Below are 20,922 nucleotides of genomic sequence, written 5' to 3'. Positions count from 1 at the left end.
ACGCGGTGTCCACTGGTACGCTCGCGGCCTTCCGCGAGAGGTGGGCGCCGGAGGGACTGGAGTGCATCATCATCCCCGGCAACCAAATTTTAATTTGATTTTATATGTTTAAAGTTTAATTTGTTTTATTGCCGGGTTTTAGTGTTCCCCCCCCCCCCCACTTTTAGCCAGGGGGCACTTGTATAATTTGTGCTTTTACTGCCCTTAAAAAAAAAAAGGGGCACTTGAAAAATGTTTGGAGTGTCCCCCCCCTTTAATCAGGGGGCACTTGATTTAATTGTTTATTTTGTCTTCAACTAAAAGAGTTATCGAGCCGTTGTCCAAGGTGGCCACCAGCCGGTCGATAGGGCCTCGGTTTAACTTACCATCCAAAAGACGGCACCTCTGACAGTGCAGCACTCCCTCAGCACTGCACTGGGATTGTCAGCCTAGATTTTTGTGCTCAAGTCTCTAAAGTGGGACCTGAACCCACAACCCTCTGACCCAGAGGCGAGTGTGCTGCCCACTGAGCCATGGCTGACACTGAGAGGGGGGCTATTTACTGGCAGTTACCCACGTTACACTGTGGCCTACTCCTCACTGGACCAGAAAGGCTGGATTGGAAGTGTGAAACGTACCAGAGGTAACCTTCCCTAAATGCTCCCTCCTGTTTCATACCTGCACCATCAACATCATAGGCAGTCCCTCGGAATCAAGGAAGACTTGCTTCCACTCTTAAAATGAGTCCTTAGGTGGCTGAACAGTCCAATACGAGAACCACAGTCCCTGTCACAGGTGGGACAGACAGTGGTTGAACGAAAGGGAGGGTGGGACTGGTTTGCCGCACGCTCCTTCCGCTGCCTGCGCTTGGTTTCTGCATGCTCTCGGCGACGAGACTCGAGGTGCTCAGCGCCCTCCCGGATGCTCTTCCTCCACTTAGGGCGGTCTTTGGCCAGGGACTCCCAGGTGTCGGTGGGGATGTTGCACTTTATCAGGGAGGCTTTGAGGGTGTCCCTGTAACGTTTCCTCTGCCCACCTTTGGATCGTTTGCCGTGAAGGAGCACCAAGAGGTTGGGCTTTGACAGGCAACCGTTCTTTAAATAAAGTCCAGATAAAAGGAACCATCCAGAACCTGCTCTGCATAAAAAAATAATCAAACTTGGCAGGCTGGAAATTGCTTCACAAATGCACCTCAGAATATGTCCATCAAGTATGTATAATGCGAGATCCTGGCGAGAGCGCATTATTTCCTAACGCACCACACCCTGAACCCGGGACCTCCAGCTGGAACATTTTGTAGAAATGATGGAAAGGTATTTGTGAAGGTATCAAAATAATCGCATAAAATGCAACAAAAAAAAAATGACATTGACGCAGAGCAAAAAATTCACTACATAAATCAACTGTAGTGTCTGGAAGTTGCAGATAAAGGGGAATTGGAGACTTTACATAATGTCAAAGAGACGGATGAAATCAGTGGTGGGCAGATCATCTGCTTCACCTTCTATGGAAGCAGGCTAAGGTCCAACCCTTCAACGATAAACACTTTCCCAGGCTATGGGCATCTCCTGCCTAATACTGACCCTCCCTCTCTCTCTCTCTCTCATCAGTTCCTGGCCAGGGTGACCTCCCGGACTAGTTTCAATCACCTGAATGGGTCGGAGAGGAACTTTCCCAGATTTTTTTTCGCTCTAAATTGGCCTGGGTTTTTAATCTGGTTTTTGCCTCTCCCAGGAGATCACATGGCTCCGGTTGGGGTGGAGTGTAGAATGTTTCAGTATAAGGGGTGTCACAGTTGTGTGAGGCGGACTGGTTGGGCTGGGTGTTCTTCCGTCATTGTTCATAGGTTTATATGTCACCTTCAGGACTGCTGACCAAGGGCCGTGCGGCTCTTTGTCGGCCAGCGTGGACACGATGGGCTGAAATGGCCTCCTTCTGCGCTGTAAATTTCTATGTTTCTATGTTTCATCTCTCGGGCCTCTTGTCTCCCAGGATCCAAATGTAAGATTAGAATGTTTTAGAACCTTGCAGCACAGAAGGAGGCCATTTGGCCCGTCGTTCCTGTCCTGTCCCTTTAAAAGGGCAGTCGTACTTAGCCCCACACTCCCGCCGTTTGTCCGTAACCCTGTCAGTTCCTCATCTTCCAGCACCTGTCCAACTCCCTTTTAAAATCATTGACGGAATCATCTTCCACCATCTTTTTAGGCCAAACGTTCCAGATCCCGACAGCTCCCTGAGTGGCAAGAATTGCCCCCATCTCAGCTCTAGATCTTTTACCAATGATTATAAATCTACGACCTCTGGCTATTAACCCACTTGCCCGAGAGAATAGTTTTTCTCTATCCACTCTGCAAAAACCGCTCATCATCTTAAAAACCTCTATTAGGGCATCTCTTAACCTTCTCTGCTCCAAGGAATACAGCCCGAACTTTCCCAAACTTTCCTCAAAACTGAAGCTCCTTATCCCTGGTAACGTCCTGGTAAACTTCCTCTGTACCCTCTCTAAGGCCTTTACATCTTTCCCGAAATGTAGTGCCTGGAATTATCCAAAATGCTCCAGCTGAACCCTAACCAGTGATTGATAAAGGTCTAGCAGGATGTGTTTGCTTTTATATTCTAAGCTTCTATTCATAAACCCAAGTAACCCATATGCTTTTTGAACCAAGTTATCAACTTGCTCTGCTATCTTTAAGGAATTGTGTTCTTGGACACTGAGATATTTCTGCTCAGCTACACTTTTCAAAATCATGCCACTTATAGTATAACGTCTTTTCATATCAGTTCTCCTAAAGGGGAATGAGAGGGTTGTCCTACGAGGAGAGATTGAGTAGATTGGGCCGATACTCTCTGGAGTTTAGAAGAATGAGAGGCGATCTCATTGAAACATATAAGATTCTGAGGGGGATTGACAGGGTAGATGCAGGGAGGATGTTTCCCCCGGGCTGGGGAGTCTAGAACCAGGGGTCACAGTCTCAGGATAAGGGCTCGGCCATTTAGGACTGAGATGAGGAGAAATTTCTTCACTCAGAGGGTGGTGAATCTTTGGAATTCTCTGCCCCAGAGGGCTGTGGAGGCTCAGTCTGAGTATATTTAAGGCTGAAATCGATAGATTTTTGGATTGTAGGAGAATAAAGGGATATGGGGATCGGGCAGGAAAGTGGAGTTGAGGTCGAAGATCAGCCATGATCTTATTGAATGGTGGAGCAGGCTCGAGGGGCCGAATGGCCGACTCCTGTTCCTGTTTCTTACGTTCCAATGTAGTGCATCACTTCAAACTCCTCTGCATTGAACTCCATCTTCCATGCTGATCCTCTTGCTGTTTCTCTTATTGAATTATTAATCACTCAAAAAAAACTAGTTTACGTATCAGATGTATGCAGTTTACGTTGTGTTGACTGTATTTCATGTACTGATATCTCCTGTGTATTGAATTGTGAGCAGTGTGGGGCCTGAAAACTCAATTAGCCAGAATAAATCCCAGCAGCAACGCAGTTGGAACCTGAATTATTCGCAGTATTCCGTTATTATTTTTTCAAATGGCTTCATTGCATCTTTGTGAACGGGAGTTTTTTTTTCTCAATTGACGTGAAGGTCATTGGTAATATCGGCATAGAGCTCAAGTGCCAGGAAGTTATGCTAACCCTCTATAAAACACTAGTTCAGCCCCAGCTGGAGTATTGTGTCCGATTCTGGGCACCATGCTTTAGGAAGGACGTGAAGGCCTTGGAGAGGGTGCAGAGGAGATTTACAACATTGGTACCAGGGATGAGAGACTTCAGTTATGTGGAGAAGCTGGGGTTGTTCTCCTTGGAGCAGAGGAGATCTGATGGAAGTGTTCAAAATTGTGATGGGTTTAGATAGAGTAAATAAAGAGAAACGGTTCCATTGGCGGAAGGGTCTATAACCAGAGGACACAGATTTAATGTGATTGGCAAAAGAACCAGAGGCGACACGAGGAAAAATGTTTTTACGCAGCGAGTGGTTAGGATTTGGAACGCGCTGCCTGAGAGGGTGGTGGAGGCAGACTCAATCGTGGCTTTCAAAAGGGAGTTGGATAAATACTTGAAGGAGAAACAATTGCGGGGATTTGAGGAAAGTGCGGAGGAGGGGGACTGACTGGATTACTCTTGGAAAGAGCCGGCACAGACTGGATGGGCCGAATGGCCTCCTTCTAAACTGTACTATTCTGTGATTCTATTGCATTCCTGGGAGCCGTTTATTCCCTTGTATTTTTCCAATAGCTTTTTTTTAACTTCTGCTTTGGAAGAGACCTTCTGGAAGTTCCCAAAGATGCAATGAAGCCACTTGAAAAAAAAATAACAGAATACTGCGAATAATTCAGGTTCCAACTGAGTTGCTGCTGGGATTTATTCTGGCTAATTCAGTTTTCAGGCCCTAAACTGCTCACAATTCAATACACATGAGATATCAGTACATGAAATACAATAAACACAACGTAAACTGCATAAATCTGGGTGTTGTGTAATGAGAGAGGATTAATTGCCAATCTTATTGTGCGAGGCCCCTTGGGGAAGAGTGACCATAACATGGTAGAATTCTTCATTAAGATGGAGAGTGACACAGTTAATTCAGAGACTAGGGTCCTGAACTTAAAGAAAGGTAACTTCGACGATATGAGACGTGAATTAGCTAGGATAGACTGGCAAATGATACTTAAAGGGTTGATGGTGGATAGGCAATGGCAGACATTTAAAGATTACATGGATGAACTTCAACAATTGTACATCCCTGTCTGGTGTAAAAATAAAATGGGGAAGGTAGCTCAACCGTGGCTAACAAGGGAAATTAAGGATAGTGTTAAATCCAAGGAAGAGGCATACAAATTGGCCAGAAAAAGCCAAAAACCTGAGGACTGGGAGAAATTTAGAATTCAGCAGAGAAGGACAAAGGGTTTAATTAGGAGGGGGAAATTAGAGTATGAGAGTAAGCTTGCAGGGAACACAAAAACTGACTGCAAATGCTTCTATAGATATGTAAAGAGAAAAAGATTAGTGAAGACAAATGTAGGTCCCTTTCAGTCAAAATCAGGTGAATTTATAATGGGGAACAAAGAAATGGCAGACCAATTGAACAAATACTTTGGTTCTGACTTCACTAAGGAAGACACAAATAACCTTCCGGAAATACTAGGGGACCGAGGGTCTAGCGAGAAGGAGGAACTGAAGGAAATCCTTATTAGTCAGGAAATTGTATTAGGGAAATTAATGGGATTGAAGCCCAATTAATCCCCAGGGCCTGATAGTCTGCATCCCAGAGTACTTAAGGAAGTGGCCCTAGAAATAGTGGATGCATTGGTGATCATTTTCCAACATTCTATCGACTCTGGATCAGTTCCTATGGACTGGAGGGTAGCTAATGTAACAACACTTTTTAAAAAAGGAAGGAGAGGGAAAACAGGTAATTATAGACCGGTTAGCCTGACATCAGTAGTGGGGAAAATGTTGGAAGCAATTATTAAAGATGAAATAGCAGCACATTTGGAAAGCAGTGACAGGATCGGTCCAAGTCAGCATGGATTTATGAAAGGGAAATCATGCTTGACAAATCTTCTAGAATTTTTTGAGGGTGTAACTGGTAGAGTGGATAAGGGAGAACCAGTGGATGTGGTGTATTTGGACTTTCAAAAGGCTTTTGACAAGGTCCCACACAAGAGATTGGTGTGCAAAATGAAAGCACATGGTATTGGGGGTAATGTACTGATGTGGATAGAGAACTGGTTGGCAGACAGGAAGCAAAGAGTGGGAATGGCAGGCAGTGACTAATGGGGTACCGCAAGGTTCAGTGCTGGGACCCCAGCTATTTACAATATACATTAATGATTTAGATGAAGGAATTGAGTGTAATATCTCCAAGTTTGCAATGACACTAAACTGGGTGGCGGTGTGAGCTGTGAGGAGGACGCTAAGAGGCTGCAGGGTGACTTGGACAGGTTAGGTGAGTGGGTAAATGCATGGCAGATGCAGTATAATGTGGATAAATGTGAGGTTAAAATATGAAGGCAGAATATTATCTGAATGGCGGCAGATTAGGAAAAGGGGAGGTGCAACGAGACCTGGGTGTCATGGTTCATCAGTCATTGAAAGTTGGCATGCAGGTACAGCAGGCGGTAAAGAAGGCAAATGGTATGTTGACCTTCATAGCTAGGGGATTTGAGTATAGGAGCAGGGAGGTCTTACTGCAGTTGTACAGGGCCTTGTTGAGACCTCACCTGGAATATTGTGTTCAGTTTTGGTCTCCTAGTATGAGGAAGGATGTTCTTGCTATTGAGGGAGTGCAGCGAAGGTTCACCAGACTGATTCCCGGGATGGCTGGACTGACATATGAGGAGAGTCTGGATCAACTGGGCTTTTATACACTGGAGTTTAGAAGGATGAGAGGGGATCTCATCGAAACATATACGATTCTGACGGGACTGGACAAGTTAGATGCGGGAAGAATGTTCCCGTCGTTGGGGAAGTCCAGAACCAGGGGACACAGTCTTAGGATAAGGGGTAGGCCATTTAGGACTGAGATGAGGAGAAACTTCTTCACTCAGAGAGTTGTTAACCTGTGGAATTCCCTGCCGCAGAGAGTCGTTGATGCCAGTTCATTGGATATATTCAAGAGGGAGTTAGATGTGGCCCTTACGGCTAAAGGGATCAAGAGCTATGGGAAGAAAGCAGGAAAGAGGTACTGAGAGAATGATCAGCCATGATCTTATTGAAAAGTGGTGCAGGCTCGAAGGGCCGAATGGCCTACTCCTGCATCTATTTTCTATGTTTCTAAGAATTCAGAAGAAAATCGGCAGCTGGATAAAACCCAGACGGATTTAAACAGAAAACACCAAGAAATAGAGAAAGGGGAAATCGAAGAGTGATGCAGTATGAGCAGGCGTATCGGGGTCTCGACTGAGTTGCTCGCTATCCCGGGGAACTCGCACTGAAGTCACGGTGGGAGTACACCATACAGGCTCATTGTTTACAAATTAAACAGTTTTGGTGTCCATATTTACGAAAGGATATACTTGCTTTGGAGGCAGTTCAGAGAAGGTTCACTCGGTTGATTCCGGGGATGAGGGGGTTGACATATGAGGAAAGGTTGAGTAGGTTGGGCCTCTACTCATTGGAGTTCAGAAGAATGAGAGGTGATCTTATCGAAATGTATAAGATTATGAGGGGGCTCGACAAGGTGGATGCAGAGAGGATGTTTTACTAAAGGGCATGATCTTAGAATAAGGGGCCGCCCATTTAAAACAGAGATGAGGAGAAATTTTTTCTCTCAGAGGGTTGTAAATCTGTGGAATTCGCTGCCTCAGAGAGCTGTGGAAGCTGGGACATTGAATAAATTTGGCAGAAATTGACAGTTTCTTAAATGATAAGGAGATAAGGGGTTATGGGGAGCGGGCGGGGAAGTGGAGCTGAGTTCATGATCGGATCAGCTATGATCTTATTTAATGGCGGTGCAGGCTCGATGTGTCATCTGGCCTGCTCCTGCTTCTATTTCTTATGTTTTTATGTTAAATGTTCCGTCTGGTGGTAGAGGTCGCGGGTTTGGGAGGAACTGTTGAAGAAACCTTGGTGAGTTGCTGCAGTGCATCTTGTAGATGGATGCTGCGATATATTCTCTATGACATCACAAACACACACAAGATGGCTCCGCAGGTACTTGACATGTGACCTTGTCACATGATCTGTTTATTATATACATCAGCAGTCGCATTACCACAGTGGTCTGCTAGGGGGAGCTCTATCACAGATGGATGCTCGCCCCTCCTTATGTCGCGATGTTACAAGTGACAGCTTTAGCCGTTGCAGAAATAACTAACAAGGAGGGACGTCTCTGCACTCGGCCTCCAGCGGTTGTAGAAGATCATGATCTGCTCTGGTCCTGGCCAAGTTTCCCAGTCTCCTCCGCTCTTCGAACGTCTTTCATGGCTTCGGCTGGTCGTGATTTTGCTGCGAATGTGGATTGGACTGGACTGGATTGACATCTTTCTCAGAAGCTGGGCTTCACGGTGAGGCTTGTGTGCACAGAGCTAGCTCGGGCCGATCACTGGAAGCTGGGAAATCGACCGAACAGCAAAACACATCGACAAGCACCAAGCAGTGACCTGACAGGCGGCCGTGGATCCATCAAACTGCACATCTTAACTTCAATTAAGATCGATTTAAGATCGTCACTCGAAAAACAAAAGGCAGAAGTGGGGGAGAAAGCAGGGAGGTTCCTCGGAGATAGACTAACCGGCCAGAAGTAGTGCAGGACAGCACAATCCAGGGAAAAGGACAGATATTTGACAAATGGCGCTGAACACAATGAACAGACGCACTGACTCACACCTACATATTGCCGCATGGCGGCGAGATTGTAAGAACTGCTGGGTTTTAAGCGTAGAAATATCGGGGTGGAATTCGGTATCGCCCCCGAGAGGTCGTAGAGCGCAATGTCGGGCGTCCACTTCCTCTATTGGGGGGCGATAAGCGTGGGAATTTTCCAGCACAGGGCACCCCCCCCTTCCATTAAAGGGGAGGGCACGCCGCGAAATCTGTAGTGGGGCGAAGGAGCCGCCACTTGGACACCGGGGGTGCCGTGGCGCAGTGCACCATCGCGGCACGGAATCCTCCCAAAACCGTCCGCGAGAGGCCCAACCGGTAAGCCGGTAAATAGTGGCACGCGCCACCTCCCTTTCACTGTTCACCTAACGAACGGAGTGCAGCGCAGTTCGCGACCCGCCAGGCGGGCGCCAACATCGCCCACAGCGGCCTAGCGGGGCGCTGTCCTGCTTCCGCCGGGGCTCAAAAATGGGACGTCATCATCGCCGGCGCAGCGGCCTGGGACGCTACTGGTGGGAGCAGGGCGCTGCTGGTCTGCGACTCCACTAACCCCCGCGCAATTCCACGGGAGGACTTACGATCCCCCCACGGCGAGAAATCGTTTGCGCTCGTTTGAATGGGAGGTGCAACGATGTGATTTTCTCCCCCATAGAATCACAGAACGGTTACAGCACAGTCGGAGGCCATTCGGCCCGTCGAGCCCGTGCCGGCTCTCTGCAGGAGCCCCTCAGCCAGTCCCACTCCTCCGCCCTTTCCCCGGAGCCTGGCTAATATTTTACCTTCAGGGACTTATCCAACTCCCTTTTGAAAGCCACGATTGAGTCTGCCTCCACCACCCTCTCAGGCAGCGCATTCCAGATCCAAACCACTCGCTGCGAAAACAGGTTTCCCTCGTGTCGCCTTTGGTTCTTCTGCCAATCGCCTTAAATCTGTGTCCCCTGGTTCCCGACCCTTCCACCAATGGGAACAGTTTCTCTCGATCTACTCTGTCCAGACCCCTCATGATTTTGAACACCTCGATCAAATCTCCTCTCAACCTTCTCTGCTCCAAGGAGAACAACCCCAGCTTCTCCAGTCTATCCCCGTCACTGAAGTCCCTCATCCCTGGAACCATTCTCGTAAACCTTTTCTGCTCCCTCTCTAAGGCCTTCACATCCTTCCTAAAGTACGGTGCCCAGAATTGGACACAATACTTCAGTTGGGGCCGATCCAGGTTCATCATAACTTCCTTGCTTTTGTACTCTATGCGTCTGTTTATGAAGCCCAGGATCCCATAAGCTTTTCTAACCGTTTTCTCAACCTGCCCTGCCACCTTCCAACGATTTGTGCATATACCCCCAGGTCTCTCTGTTCATGCAGCCCCTTTAGGATTGTACCCTTTAGTTTATATTGCTTCTCCTCGTTCTTCCGACCAAGATGTGTCACTTTGCACGTCTCTGTGTGATGATCATGTCCAGGAAGTTTGCATTGATTGTGTATGTTGAACGAAGAGTGCATTGTCTCAGAAGCCAGAGGCAAAACGCGGCTGAGTATATGCAAAACTGGGTTTGTTTTCAAAGAGAGAAATTAATGTTTTCCTTTTCAATTAAAAAAAAATATTGGACAAAGAAGATAAATATGGAACGCGCTGCCTGAAAGGGTGGAGAAAGCAGATTCAATAGTAACTTTCAAAAGGGGAATAAGATATATATTTGAAGGGGAAGAATGTGCAGGACTGTGGGGAAAGAGCGGGGGGACTGATTGGATCGCTCTGTCACAGGGCCAGCACAGACACGATGGGCTCAATGGCCTCCCTCCGTGCTGCATCAGTCGATGATTCTATTCAATGGTTACCCAGCCTTGCATTGAATAAATTTAAGACAGAAATAGACGATAAGTACTTAAACGATAAGGGGTTATGGGGGGTAGGCTGGGAAGTGGACCTGAGTCCATGATCAGATCAGCCATGGTCTTATTGAATGGCGGAGCAGGCTCGAGGGGCCGTATGGCCGACTCCTGCTCCTACTTCTTATGTTCTTATGTATCTGTGAGGGCCATGAAGAAAGAAAGACTTGGATTTATATACAGCCTTTCACGACCACCAGACGTCTCAAAGCGCTTTGCAGCCAATGAAGTACTTTTTACAGTGTGGTCACTGTTGTAATGTGGGAAAGGTTACTGGTCGATCAATCCTGATTGTGTGGGAAGGTCGCTGAACGTGGCACGTGGCATCGAGCGCGGAGAGCGTCGACTGTGCGATCTTTTGTGTGAAGCTATGGTCCTTGGCCAGTGCGTCTCTCACGCCCTGAGGATTCGTGACGACTTTGCCTTTTGTCTCACTGTCGACGGCCCCCCAACACCCCCACCCACCGCGAGCGCCCAGCGGAAAAGGCAGGTGGGGGAGCAGGGCCTTAGTCTTCAGACATTTCACACATTCCACGAAAGCTATAAATAAAGCCCGCAAAAAAGCCCATCGCAGCTCCCTCGGCACCTGTGAACAGCAAGAGCCAAGTCAGCATTTCAGGGGCAGGTCTGTTGTTGAAAGGTAACGTGCTCCTCAATCGCTGACCCGCCGGTTAGAGAAACATAGAAACATAGAAAATAGGTGCAGGAGTAGGCCATTCGGCCCTTCGAGCCTGCACCGCCATTCAACAAGATCATGGCTGATCACTCACCCCAGCACCTCCCCCCCACGCCCCCTCCACCCCCGACCCCCCCAGCCGCAAGGACCACATCCAACTCCCTCCCGAACACATCCAATGAACTGGCATCAACAACTCTCGGCGGCAGGGAACCCCACAGGCCAACAACTCCCCGAGTGAAGAAGTCTCTCCCAATCCCAGCTCCAAACAGCCCACCCCCCCCATCCCAAGACCGTGCCCCCCTCGGCTCCGGACTCACCCAACACCGGGAACACTCCCCCCGCACCCAACCCGCCCCGTCCCGTCAGAATCCTTCCCAAATGCCGACCACCCCCGATATCGAGCCCCCAGCCCCGGCCACCCCGGAGCCACTCCCCCGCGACACCAATCACACCACATCCACCAATCGCCATCTGCGCAGTCAACCCGTCCACCCCACTCTGAACACTCCCCGCACCGAGGCACAGAATCCCCTCCAACACACTTCGCCCCCCCCACCAGACCTTCGCTGCAATGTGGCCCCTCCTGTCCCCCGCCCTGGGTTTCTCCGACCCCACCTCCACCACTCTCCCCTCCATCCCCCGCCGCCCGTCTCCCCTCCACTTCCCTCTGCCTCCCCGCACAGGCTCCCATCTTGGGGGCGGTAACCTTCTGTGGCAGGGAATTTTAGCCCCCAGCGTGGAAGTCCTGCTCCCGCCGCAGAATTGGCCTTACCCCCCCTCAATGGAAGCGGAGTGCAATTTCCCACACTCCACTTCCTTTGGGGGCAGTTACCGGGGCACGACTGGATGCCCCTGTGACAGTGGGAACTGGTGCTCTCCACTCTCTGTCCTGTGACAGTGGGAACTGGTGCTCTCCACTCTCTGTCCTGTGACAGTGGGAACTGGTGCTCTCCACTCTCTGTCCTGTGACAGTGGGAACTGGTGCTCTCCACTCTCCCGTCCTGTGACAGTGGGAACTGGTGCTCTCCACTCTCTGTCCTGTGACAGTGGGAACTGGTGCTCTCCACTCTCCCGTCCAGTGACAGTGGGAACTGGTGCTCTCCACTCTCTGTCCTGTGACAGTGGGAACTGGTGCTCTCCACTCTCCCGTCCTGTGACAGTGGGAACTGGTGCTCTCCACTCTCTGTCCTGTGACAGTGGGAACTGGTGCTCTCCACTCTCTGTCCTGTGACAGTGGGAACTGGTGCTCTCCACTCTGTCCTGTGACAGTGGGAACTGGTGCTCTCCACTCTCTGTCCTGTGACAGTGAGAACTGGTGCTCTCCACTCTCTGTCCTGTGACAGTGAGAACTGGTGCTCTCCACTCTCTGTCCTGTGACAGTGAGAACTGGTGCTCTCCACTCTCCCGTTCTGTGACAGTGGGAACTGGCGCTCTCCACTCTCTGTCCTGTGACAGTGGGAACTGGTGCTCTCCACTCTCCCGTCCTGTGACAGTGGGAACTGGTGCTCTCCACTCTCCCGTCCTGTGACAGTGGGAACTGGTGCTCTCCACTCTCTGTCCTGTGACAGTGGGAACTGGTGCTCTCCACTCTCCCGTCCTGTGATAGTTGGAACTGGTGTTCTCCACTCTCCCGTCCTGTGACAGTGGGAACTGTTGCTCTCCACTCTCTGTCCTGTGATAGTGGGAACTGGTGCAGTCCACTCTCCCGTCCTGTGACAGTGGGAACTGGTGCTCTCCACTCTCTGTCCTGTGACAGTTGGAACTGGTGCTCTCCACTCTCTGTCCTGTGACAGTGGGAACTGGTGCTCTCCACTCTCCCATCCTGCGACAGTGGGAACTGGTGCTCTCCACTCTCTGTCCTGTGACAGTGGGAACTGGTGCTCTCCACTCTCTGTCCTGTGACAGTGGGAACTGGTGCTCTCCACTCTCTGTCCTGTGACAGTGGGAACTGGTGCTCTCCACTCTCTGTCCTGTGACAGTGGGAACTGGTGCTCTCCACTCTCGCGTCCTGTGACAGTGGGAACTGGTGCTCTCCACTCTCTCCTGTGAGAGTGGGAACTGGTGCACTCCATTCTCTGTCCTGTGACAGTGGGAACTGGTGCTCTCCACTCTCGCGTCCTGTGACAGTGGGAACTGGTGCTCTCCACTCTCTCCTGTGAGAGTGGGAACTGGTGCACTCCACTCTCTGTCCTGTGACAGTGGGAACTGTTGCTCTCCACTCTCCCGTCCTGTGACAGTGGGAACTGGTGCTCTCCACTCTCTGTCCTGTGACAGTTGGAACTGTTGCTCTCCACTCTCTGTCCTGTGACAGTGGGAACTGGTGCTCTCCACTCTCTGTCCTGTGACAGTGGGAACTGGTGCTCTCCGCTCTCTGTCCTGTGACAGTGGGAACTGGTGCTCTCCACTCTCTGTCCTGTGACAGTGAGAACTGGTGCTCTCCACTCTCCCGTCCTGTGACAGTGGGAACTGGTGCTCTCCACTCTCTGTCCTGTGACAGTGGGAACTGGTGCTCTCCACTCTCTGTCCTGTGACAGTGGGAACTGGTGCTCTCCACTCTCCCGTCCTGTGACAGTGGGAACTGGTGCTCTCCACTCTCTGTCCTGTGACAGTGGGAACTGGTGCTCTCCACTCTCTGTCCTGTGACAGTGGGAATTGGTGCTCTCCACTCTCCCGTCCTGTGACAGTGGGAACTGGTGCTCTCCACTCTCTGTCCTGTGACAGTGGGAATTGGTGCTCTCCACTCTCCCGTCCTGTGACAGTGGGAACTGGTGCTCTCCACTCTCTGTCCTGTGACAGTGGGAACTGGTGCTCTCCACTCTCTGTCCTGTGACAGTGGGAACTGGTGCTCTCCGCTCTCTGTCCTGTGACAGTTGGAACTGGTGCTCTCCACTCTCTGTCCTGTGACAGTTGGACATTTTGGAGTCTTGAGTCTTGCTGGAGTCTTGCTCTGCATCCCCTGATCTTTCACTTCCCATTCCCAGCATCTGCCAAATTTTGTTTTACCCTCTTTATCTTTTGGAAATTTGCCGCTGAAAACCCCCCAGTGATGTTTTACATCTACCTATCAACACCTTGACTATTGTGTGCAGTTTTGGTCTCCTAATCTGAGGAAGGACATTCTTGCTCTTGAGGGAGTGCAGCGAAGGCTCACCAGACTGATTCCCGGGATGGCAGGACTGACATATGAAGAAAGACTGGATCGACTAGGCTTATATTCACTGGAATTTAGAAGAATGAGAGGGGATTGAATAGAAACATATAAATTTCTGACGGGATCAGACAGGTTAAATGCAGGAAGAATGTTCCCGATGTTGGGGAAGTCCAGAACCAGGGGTCGCAGTCTAAGGATAAGGGGTAAGCCATTTAGGACCGAGATGAGGAGAAACTTCTTCACCCAGAGAGTTTTGAACCTGTGGAATTCTCTACCACAGAAAGTTGTTGAGGCTAATTCGTTAGATATATTCAAAAGGGAGTTAGGTGTGGCCCTTACGGCTAAAGGGATCAAGGGGTATGGAGAGAAAGCAGGAATGGGGTACTGAAGTGAATGATCAGCCATGATGATATTGAATGGTGGTGCAGGCTTGAAGGGCCGAATGGCCTACTCCTGCACCTATTTTCTATGTTTAATCGTCTTAAACACCTCAGTTAGATCTCCCCTTAAGCTTCAATGCTGGGGATGGGCAATAAGTGTTGGCCTTGCCAGTGACACTCACATCCCACGATTGAATAATTAAAAAAAGGAAGCTGTCCTGATAAATGAATGAACCCTTGAGCCCCGGTATTGTTCTGGTGAACCACACCTCTGGGAAGCGCCGTGTGATGGTTTTCTACATCGAAGACGATGTGCAAATGCAACTTGTTGGCAAGAGTGAGCCAAGGCGAGTGACTCACCAACTCATCGCACCCCGCCCACAGAGAGCTGTGTCGTGTACACTCCTGCATCGTTGCTGTTGTGCGGACGTTATCTGGTCGTTTAATCCATTGCTGTTTGCAAATGAGCTCCTTAAAATACACTGCAAAAGTACTCAGTTGGCTGTGGAGAACTTTGGGCACCCTGTGGATGTGAAAGGTGCTATATAAATGCTCATTTTCTCTTCTATCTAACAGTGCTATCCCTAATCTAAACGTTCACCCATCACCCACTGTGCTCGCTGCCCCGTGTCCTAACTCGCACCCAGTCCCGCTCACCCATCACCCCCTGTGCTCACTGCCCCGTGTCCAAACTCCCACCCAGTCCCGCTCACCCATCACCCCCTGTGCTCACTACCCCATATCCTAACTCACACCCAGTCCCGCTCACCCATCACCCCCTGTGCTCGCTGACCCGTGTCCTAACTCACACCGAGTCCCACTCACCCATCACCCCCTGTGCTCGCTGACCCGTGTCCTAACTCGCACCCAGTCCCACTCACCCATCACCCCCTGTGCTCGCTGACCCGTGTCCTAACTCGCACCGAGTCCCGCTCACCCATCACCCCCTGTGCTCGCTGACCCGTGTCCTAACTCACACCAAGTCCCGCTCACCCATCACCCCCTGTGCTCGCTGACCCGTGTCCTAACTCGCACCAAGTCCCGCTCACCCATCACCCCCTGTGCTCGCTGACCTACATTGGCTCCCGGTTAAGCAATGCATCGATTTCAAAATTCTCATCCTTGTTTTCAAATCGCTCCATGACCCTCGCCCCTCCCTATCTCTGTAATCTCCTCCAGCCCCACAACCCCCCGATATCTCTGCGCTCCTCCAATTCTGCCCTCCTGACCATCCCTGATTATAATCGCTCCACCATTGGCGAACGTGCCTTTAGCTGCCTGGGCCCCAAGCTCTGGAACTCCCTCCCTAAACCTCTCCGCCTCTCTCTCCTCCTTTAAGACTCTCCTTAAAATCTCCCTCTTTGACCAAGCTGTTGGTCACCTGAGCAATTTCTTCTTAAGCGGCTCAGTGTCAAGTTTATTGCTTTGTTTTATAACACTCCTCTGAAGCACCTTGGGACCTTTCACTACGTTAAAGGCGCTATATAAGTACAAGTTGTTGTTGTTGTTTGCTATTGCTACTGGGTGCGCAGAAATCTCCTCCTGTCCAAGCTTTGAGATTCTTGATTTTACAGCACAAATACGTGTTAAAACTAATGCATGTTTTGAGGAAGTGCAGCACAGATTCACCACAACAATACCTGGGCTAAAAGGCTTTATTTATGAGGACAGTTTCCATAGACCAGGCTTGTATTTTTTTTTCAATCATTCGCCGGATGTGGGCGTCGCAGGCAAGGCTAGCATTTATTGCCCATCCCTCCAGTAGAGAAGCTTAATGGGTGATCTAATTGGGCCACCTGAGGATGTGAAAGGCGCTAAACTACAGCGTTTCTATAGTGTAGCGGTTATCACGTTCGCCTCACACGCGAAAGGTCTCCGGTTCGAGCCCGGGCAGAAACATTATAAATGCTTGTTTTCTCTTCTATCTAAGCGTTTACCCATCATCCCCTACATCACTCGCTGCCCTACATCGGCTCCCAGTTATACAATGCCTCGATTAAAGGAGTTGATGGAGTCGATCGAGAGAAACTATTCCCTCTGGTGGGGGGAGTCCAGAACAAGGGGGTGGCACCTTAAAATTAGAGCCAGGCTGTTCAGGGTGATGTCAGGGAGCACTTCTTCACACAAAGGGTGCTGGGAATCTGGAACTCTCTCCCCCAAAACGCTGCTGGGGCTGGGGGAGGGGGTCAATTGAAAAGTTCATCACTGAGTTGGGTGGTTTTTGTTGGATAAGGGTAACGGAGCCAAGGCGGGTAGATGGAGTTAAGATACAGATCAGCTGTGATCTTATTGAATGGTGGGACAAGCTCGAGGGGCTGAACGGCCTCCTCCTGTTCCCATGTTGCCGAAAGTGGATGAAACACAAAGCGTAAAGACTGAATCACCACACAGCGACTTGACAAGTTTGCATGGAGAGGCCTGGTCACTCACTGACTGACTCTCTGTTCTCGGCTCAGAGGCTGTTAGCTCCACTGTGTGTTTCTAACTCATTCCTGACTTAGAGACTAGCGGGAGCAGGTCCTGTACTTGACCCTGAACAGTAAGCGATCTGGAACAAACTCGTTGGCCACTCCTTCCTGTCGATGGGGAGTGTTAGTGAGAACAGTTAGCTCAGAGTCTTAATCACTGACTTTATTATACGGGCAACATGTCCACTCCCTGCAATAAAGATAATTATAGGATGTGTATCAGTTATCGGTGAAGGTCCTGTGTCACACGGCACGATCCAGAACCTGTCTCAAAGTACGCCTGTGTGGAAGGGGCCGATCGCTGAGCCAGTCATAGCAAATCAGCAACCTTCTTTCAGACATACACGAGCTATTTTACATTGTCCGAGGACGCTCCAGTGTCAACCGTGGCTCAGTGGGCAGCACCCTTGCCTCTCAGTCAGAAGGTTGTGCGTTCAAGTCCCACTTCAGAGACTTGAGCACAAAAATCCAGGCTGACACTGCTACTGCAGTGCTGAGGAAGCGCTGGACTGTCGGAGGGGCAGTACTGAGGGAGCGCCGCACTGTCGGAGAGGCAGTACTGAGGGAGCGCCGCACTGTCGGAGAGGCAGTACTGAGGGAGCGCCGCACTTTCGGAGGGGCAGTACTGAGGGAGCACTGCACTGTTGGAGGGGCAGTACTGAGGGAGCACCGCACTGTTGGAGGGGCAGTATTTCAGATGAGACCTCAGGTGGATGTAAAAGATCCCATGGCACTATTTCGAAGAGTTATCCCCGATGTCCTGGGGCCAATATTTATCCCTCAATCACCATCACTAAAAAACAGATTATCTGGTCATTATCACATTGCTGGGAGCTTGCTGTGCGCAAATTGGCTGTTGTGTTTCCCACATTACAACAGTGACTACACTCCAAAAGTACTTCATTGGCTGTAAAGCACTCTGGGATGTCCGGTGGTCATGATGACTTTGTGATGATAAGTACAGGCTATATGAGCAGCAGTGGAAACTTAATATTAATCTACTCCTTCAAAAAAAAGGGTCTGTGTTGTTGGGGTGGAGTGGTTATCGTGGAGGGTGACAGGTACAGCACGGTAGAACAGCTGCAAGTGAATCCACGTCCTTCAGTGCAATGAGTTTGGGAAACCAATCACCTGTATCATTAAATGGTACCCTTCATCATTGATCCCAGCTCGGGCGCGGTGACCTGAGCAATTGCCTTTGTTATTCGATCTGAAATGTCCGGGCAGCAGCAGGGACAGCACGGACCCAGCCCACACTGCGATATGTGAGCGCACTGGGCCCGTGCAGCGGAGCTGGTCTCCAGTCGTCCTGGTTAACCCTTGCCCCTGGACCAAGACCTCGCTCTGTCAAGCCCGTGTGGTGGCTGGTGTGCAACGGTCACACCACGTTAAAAAAATCCATCCACAGGCACCTTCCACCCTTCAGGATGTAATTCTGGATCCGGAATATTAGGTCCTTCATTGAAACACCTGTGAACTTTTTGGCGTGGAAGCAAGTCATCCTCGACTCGAGGGGCCGCCTATGATGATGATTTGGCAATGCACCATGTCATGACCTTAATCACCCTGGTATCGCAATGTTTTTGGTGCAGAATGCACCTCGCTACATAACTGAATCGTAGTGGCAGCGATTGGGCTCATTTGTGCCTCTCGTCACTGCCCTTGGGAGACGCAAATGACTTTCTGCCTGATGGCAGTGTTGCTCACGACTCCTGCTGAATTCCGTGGGGCGTAATGGTGCTGGAGGTGCTTTGGTTACAATCGGTCTCCGCAAGATCCTGCAAATCCCCTGGGAGGACAGACGCACCAACGTTAGCGTCCTCGATCAGGCCAACATCCCCAACATTGAAGCACTGACCACACTCGACCAGCTCCGCTGGGCGGGCCACGTCATCCGTATGCCCGACACGAGACTCCCAAAGCAAGCGCTCTACTCGCAACTCCTTCACAGCAAGCGAGCCCCAGGTTGGCAGAGGAAACGTTTCAAGGACATCGTCAAAGCCTCCCTGATAAAAGTACAACATCCCCACTGACACCCGGGAGTCCCTGGCCAAAGACCGCTCTAAGTGGAGGAAGTGCATCCGGGAGGGCGCTGAGCACCTCAAGCCCCATCGCGAGAGCATGCAGAAACCAAGCGCAGGCAGCGGAAGGAGCGTGCGGCAAACCAGACTCCCCACCCTTTCCTTCAACCACTGTCTGCCCCACCTGTGACAGGGACTGTAATTTCCGTATTGGACTGTTCAGTCACCTGAGAACTCATTTTAAGAGTGGAAGCAAGTCTTCCTCGATTCCGAGGGACTGCCTATGATGATGATGATGGTGTACAATCGGATGGGTCAGTGTGGAAGGCTATCTTGGCAATAACACAGGGGATTTGGAGGTGGAATGGTGTGGCAAACTGTGTCAACGGCTGCAGGGAGGCTTCAGAGGACAAGAAGGGATAATGCCCCAAAGTTACAGTCCCCTGCTACCCACTGAGCCACGGCTGACACTGTGAAAGGACGATTTATTTTGGAACTGCGCCGGTTTATATCAGTAGGGGAGATTTAAGGGGTCCATACAGAGATCACTAAAAACTAGTGGGCAGCTGCAAAAAAGGATGAAATCACTTTTGTGTTGAGGGAGCTGGAATACAATGGGGAGGTAGTTACATCAATAATAATCCACGCGGTACGTCAGCACACATGAGCATCATCATCATCATAGGCAGTCCCTCGGAATCGAGGAAGACTTGCTTCCACTCTTAGAATGAATCCTTAGGTGACTGAACAGTCCAATACGAGAGCCACAGGCCCTGTCACAGGTGGGACAGACAGTGGTTGAGGGAAGGGGAGGGTGGGACTGGTTTGCCGCACGCTCTTTCCGCTGCCTGCGCTTGCTTTCTGCATCCTACGACGACGAGACTCGTGGTGCTCAGCGCCCTCCCCGCATCCAGTCTGTCCAACCCAGTCAGAATTTTATACGTTTCAATGAGATCCCCTCTCATTCTTCTAAACTCGAGTGAATACAGGCCCAGTCGACTCAATCTCTCCTCATACGACAATCCCCCCATCCCAGGAATCAGTCTGGTGAACCTTCGCTGCACTCCCTCTATGGCAAGTATATCCTTTCTTAGGTAAGGAGACCAAAACTGCACACAATACTCCAGGTGCGGTCTCACCAAGGCCCTGTATAATGATTTTTAAACGGTCTGTGTGTCCTGGTCTATTTATCCCCTGCCCTCGAAGCCTTCTTCAACCAAACACTGTACTTAGTCCTGACTCCCTGTCTGTACAGCCAATGGCCTTTGGCTACACAACGCCTTCACAGCTTCAGGATGTCCCAGTGAAGTACTTTTTAAATGTCGTCCCTGTTGTAATGTAGGAAACATGGCAGCCAATTTTGGCACAGCAAGCTCCCACAAGCCATCATCATCATAGGCAGTCCCTCGGAATCGAGGAGGACTTGCTTCCACTCTTAAAATGTGTTCTTAGGTGGCTGTACATTCCAATACGAGAGCCACAGTCTCTGCCACAGGTGGGACAGACAGCGGTTGAGGGAAGGGGAGGGTGGGACTGGTTTGCCGCACGCTCCTTCCGCTGCCTGCGCTTGGTTTCTGCATGCTCTCGGCGACGAGACTCGAGGCGCTCAGCGCCCTCCCGGATGCTCTTCCTCTGCTTAGGGTGGTCTTTGGCCAGGGACTCCCAGGTGTCGGTGGGGATGTTGCACTTTATCAGGGAGGCTTTGAGGGTGTCCTTGTAACGTTTCCTCTGCCCACCTTTGGCTCGTTTGCCATGGTAGGAGTTCCGAGTAGAGCGCTTGCTTTGGGAGTCTTGTGTCAGGCATGCGGACTATGTGGCCTGCCCAGCAGAGCTGATCAAGTGTGGTCAGTGCTTTAATGCTGGGGATGTTGGCCTGGTCGAGGACGCTAACGTTGGTGCGTCTGTCCTCCCAGGGGATTTGTCGGATCTTGTGGAGACATCGTTGGTGGTATTTCTCCAGTGACTTGAGGTGTCTACTGTACATGGTCCCACAAGCAGCAATGCGATGTTGGTTGAGGGATAAATATTGG

The 20,922-nt window shown here is 50.3% G+C and overlaps 1 protein-coding gene and 1 non-coding gene across 6 annotated transcripts in view; both read left to right on the top strand.

Moving 5' to 3' along the window:
• LOC139250615 (electrogenic sodium bicarbonate cotransporter 1-like) overlaps positions 1-20,922 on the top strand; it is a 245,188-nt gene that overhangs the window by 165,138 nt on the left and 59,128 nt on the right. The gene's annotated exons all lie outside the window — the stretch shown is intronic.
• trnav-cac (transfer RNA valine (anticodon CAC)) lies at positions 16,230-16,302 on the top strand. The gene has a single exon. It is a non-coding gene; the product is annotated as a tRNA-Val (tRNA).

This window comes from Pristiophorus japonicus, chromosome 2 (genome assembly GCF_044704955.1).
Source record: "Pristiophorus japonicus isolate sPriJap1 chromosome 2, sPriJap1.hap1, whole genome shotgun sequence".
NCBI lineage: Eukaryota > Metazoa > Chordata > Chondrichthyes > Pristiophoridae > Pristiophorus > Pristiophorus japonicus.
This window is presented reverse-complemented; position numbering and strand designations above follow the sequence as displayed.